Raw genomic sequence first — 5,037 nt, 5'->3', positions numbered from 1 at the left:
AATCAGCGCCGTATCGGTCACAGTAAGATGTTGAACTACTGACTTAATATACATTCAATAAAATTGAAAGTATATAATTAATTTTTCAGACATAAATTGAGAGCCGATGAAATTATCGGATTCACACAATAAATCTGAAAAAAATTTTTATCCACATTTTATATATGTACTTTATTTTTTTAGTCTCCATCCGTCCATCCATCCATCCTATACCTCGACGCGCTATCACACTCTGTTTATGTAAACATCTGCTAGCGCTTCTTTTAAAACGTCTAGGATTTCATAGTCTGGCAACACTTATGATCTAAAATGCTTAATATACAATGGCCGCTCTAGCAGTTTCGTCGCAGCAAAGGATGCTTTTCAGCGTCAGTCTTTGTTGAGTTTGATCTGTGAGAGGTTCGTGTCTTCCTTTTTCAAATCATATAGTGAATTTTTACTGTGAACGATTTTTTAGTATCGTGCAAAAGTATTCTACCATTAACGCCAAATGGTAGAATACTTTTGCATGTTTTGTGATCAAGTGTTAGTAATAGTGAATAATTTTTTTCTAGTGCAACTACATATGATAATGAGTGACAAAAATTGCAAAAGGTTGAGGAAGTTGCCTCCTCCACCTCCTCCTTCTCCTCCTCCTCCTCGTCCTCCTCCTCCTCCTCTTGCAACCGAATACATATATTACGATTGACCTAACACGACTCCACGTAGGTCAAATCGACTTATTTCACCGTCTCATCGAAATTGCCGATGAGGTGGACGATATGACTCAAGTCAAAATAAATAAAAGCGAATTTGACCGCTTCATCGACAATTTCGATGACGTGGTGGAGGAAGAGAGCGTCTCCACTGGAGGAGAAAGAGGAATCCTGGAGGAAAACGCCTCCGCCGAAATCTCCGCCGAAGTCTCCGCTGAAATCTCGGAGGAGAAGAAGAGCGTCTCCGGAATTTCCGGAGTTGTAGAGGATCCCTCTCCTCCTTCTCCCCCACTAGAATATCCCGCAGAGGCAATATCACGTTTATTTGACCAGATCAACGAAATGAATCTAGGTATACATGTCCTAAGCGCCCGGACGATTGGAATGGAGGAGGAGGAGGAGGAGGAGGAGGAGGAGGAGGAGGAATAAGAAAGTAGTATAGAGAAGGTAATAATATTCTATTATATATATTTATATATATACGAGGGTCGTTTGAAAAGTCCGTGCAAAGTCAGAGACATGACACTACTGGCGCGTATCACGGTTAGATTTAGTTAGTAGTATCTCTTGGAGGAACACATACCAAGTTACAGCCAGATCGGTCTATTTGTTTGTGTTTGGCATTCATTTGAATCGAGGAAGTCGAGTGATTTTCACGATAACGCACCAGCTCACACCTCAGCAGTTGTGGTCGCAAAATTAATGGAATTAGGGCCATTTCTTCATATTGGGGAACAAATAGTAGTCCGAGGGAGCCAAGTCTGGAGAGTAGGGGGGATGTGAGACGAGTTGGAACCCTAATTCCATTAATTTTGCGACCACAACTGCTGAGGTGTGAGCTGGTGCGTTATCGTGAAAATCACTCGACTTCCTCGATTCAAATGAATGCCAAACACAAACAAATAGACCGATCTGGCTGTAACTTGGTGTGTGTTCCTCCAAGAGATGCTACTAACTAAATCTAATCTTGATACGCGCCAGTAGTGTCATGTCTTTGACTTTGCACGGACTTTTCAAACGACCCTCGTATATATATATGTGTGTGTGTGTGTGTGTGTGTGTGTGTATGTGTGTATGTGTGTGTTGTAGTAGCGGTGGCGGCGGCGGCGATAACGGCGGCGGTGGCGGCGGTGGCGGCGGCGGCGGTGGCGACGGCGGTGACAACGGCGTCGACAACGGCAACGCTGAGATCTTCTGGCCCTTTCCCCCTCTACCGCGCCTTACCCTGCGCCAGCGAGTACCCCCCGCGCCTCGCGCTCCCTCGCGTCAACGAGTATCCCATACTTATTTTGAGTATTAAAAATATACTAAACAACAATTATTTATAATAAATAAATAATTACTACATTTTATTATTAAATATTTGTAAGAGATGGGCATCTTTAAAAAAATGTTGTGAAGAAAGTAATGTTGAATAAATCGTAATCGAATAAACATACTATCAGAATTTTTATCTTCAATGAACATGATCTTGACATATCTACCCTATTACAGCGATGCCGCCGGGACTTCCCGCGCCTTTCTCCTCTACCGCGCCTTCCTCCGCCTGCGCCTACGAGTACCCCCCGCGCCTCGCGCTTTTCTCTAGCCCGATGGGTTAGAACCGGCCCTACTATACTACTTATGTGTGTGTGGAATGTAGAATGAAGAATTCTGATGAGCCTCCAGCCAAACGGCCAAAAATGAAAGAGGAAGAGAACATCAACGTCGAAGTGGATGTCCTCGATGAAGAAGAAGAGGAAATGAAGGAAGAGGAAACGGAAGAAGAGGAAATGGAGGAAGAGGAGGAAGAGATTGTCAATGGGTTCAACTTCAACAACGTCAGCGCTGAGGAATGTATCGAGTTGCTAATGGGTCTCCTCCATGTATGGGATTATGAACAGTTATTCCACATCCTCGAAGAGGCAGTGGAGGAGGAGGAGGCCGAGGAATAAAAAGAAGGAGGAAGAAGAGGTGGTGGAGGAGGAGGGGGAGAAGGATAAGTAAAAACGCGACCGCGACTTCAAAAGTAGAATAATTCTATAAAATAATATAAATAATAAAAGTAAAAAAATAATATAAATAATAAAAGTAGGCGCGACCGCGACTCCAAATTCTTAAGTAAAAACACGACCGCGACCTCAAAAGTAGAATAATTCTATAAAATAATATAAATAATAAAAGTAAAAAAAATAATATAAATAATAAAAGTAGGCGGCGACCCCAAATTCCTTTCATGACCGCGACGCCAGTGCCGCCTGGCGGAAACTATGCGGCTGTATCAGTGGGTTAGAACCCCCATAGTATTACTACTCGCGATAAAATCTTTACGAAATTACATACACGACAGTGGGCTCTGTTTGAATCCGGATCATACGTTCTCCATCGTATTTCCAAACATCGCATTATTCATCAATTTGTAAAGATTCTTCTCAAATTCGTTACTCACGAACATTCTAAATCTCGTATTAAGTTCGATATATCCGCGGAGCCATGGGGATTGTGCGAATATTCGATGAATTTTTTTCACGTATCCATGCTGAATGCATTGTTGTAAATTGTGATAGTACACGACATAGCGCTCTTTATTGTAAAGAGTAGCCAGCAGTTTATCATTCCGTTTTCCGGGAGGCCATTCGCGAGTGGGGCAGAATGGAAGGTCGGCATGAGCGTCATGAACGCTTTGCAAGATCGACTTCTAGAATATAACCGATAAGGAGTCTGACGACACATTATGTCAAAGGGCTCGATGTCGTTGACCCATTGAAATTCTCCGTACGGTAAGGATTCGGACATTGCCCAACCGTACAAATTATTCACATCGAAGTACATAAGGTATGTCGAGGGTTCCGAAGGATTGTACGAAGATGCATTATACTTGTTATTAGCGCGTATCTATATGAACATTGACTTAAACCACCGCGTATCCACAATCACGTTCCACAAACATCACCATATCGATGTCGGTGAGTAATTCGAATCGAATACCAGTGTATTTCAACATAGTGTCCCGACGGTCGTGACAATACAGATTGTTATCTATATCTCAAAACACGTGTGACAGATCGCTGCCCGTACTCTCGTTCGAACTTTTATCGCTATTCATACTTTCGTTCAGAATGTTATGCACTATCGCTTGACATACTAGACATTCCAAAACCAATGTGAGAAGAACTTTACCCCGTATGCATTTATATATCGTTCCATCGTCGTATGATATATAGTTGTCACTCGCGCTGTCACAGACATTCAGTCTCGGGAATATAAAAAGGGAACATATAAAAAAGTGATCAAAATGTGTGACTTAAGAAAGCACACATTAAGTACGAGTACCCAGTCAAAGAAGTAAGTTGTTCTTTTATTATTATTTTTTTATTCCTTTTTGACTTTATTTCTTATTTTCAGTACTTAATGGTCGACAACGAAAGAGTTGTCAGACTTCAACTAAAAAATAAGTTTGGTGTGCAGATCATCCCCCTGGTAAGTTTTTTTTTTACTATTTTCTACTCGGTTATTTTTATACTATTAATAAATACTTATTTCCTTTTTACTTTCCAGCCTATGTGGTGTGGCACACGCCACATAAAAATACGTGGATTCACGAACTACGAAGAGCGGCGCTGGATACGCGCCGTTCGAAAATGGCATAGAGAAGACTGCCTCTATGATATGTGGAGAGATAGCTCCCCATGTCTAGAGTACTTATTCGGACTGAAGCCGTACGAGCTTCCATTCGAGTAAGTTATTTTATTTTCTCTTATTATATATATATATTATATAACTATTATACTAATATTAATCCTTTTTGATTTTTTTTACAGACCGATGTGGGATTAAGTGAAAACGAATGAGCGAGAGCGGCGTTAGTGCGAACGAGCGTTAGTGCAAATGCGAGCGAAAGCGAGCGAACGGTGTCGGTACAAACGGGCGTTGGTGTGAGTGCGAGCGAACGGGAGTTAGTGCGAATGCAAGTGGGAACGAGAGCAAGAGAAATTTATATATATATAATTTTATATACAATTAATTCGACTATATAATTTTATATAAAAAAAATTCTTAATTTTTCATATTTGAAAATTCTTGTAACTCAGTAATTGTAAACTTATGTTAATTTTCTATTATTTTATGTGTTTATTATTTATGTATATATTCGTCTTTATTTTATTACGTCGGTGCGAGTGCGAACGAGAGCGAGCGAACGTGCGTGCGAGCTAATGGCATCGGGCGAACGAGAGCGAGTGCGAGTGAGACAGCGCGCATCCGTGATGATGTGTCATTAACCATGAGGCGTGCGATTGATCAGTTTTCGTCAGAAAACGCCATGGCATCGGGCATGTAAAAATATAGTGTGTCAACTCGCTTC

This window comes from Trachymyrmex septentrionalis, unplaced genomic scaffold (genome assembly GCF_001594115.1).
Source record: "Trachymyrmex septentrionalis isolate Tsep2-gDNA-1 unplaced genomic scaffold, Tsep1.0 scaffold203, whole genome shotgun sequence".
In the NCBI taxonomy this organism is placed as follows: Eukaryota; Metazoa; Arthropoda; class Insecta; order Hymenoptera; family Formicidae; genus Trachymyrmex; species Trachymyrmex septentrionalis.
Note: the sequence above shows the minus strand (reverse complement) of the source record.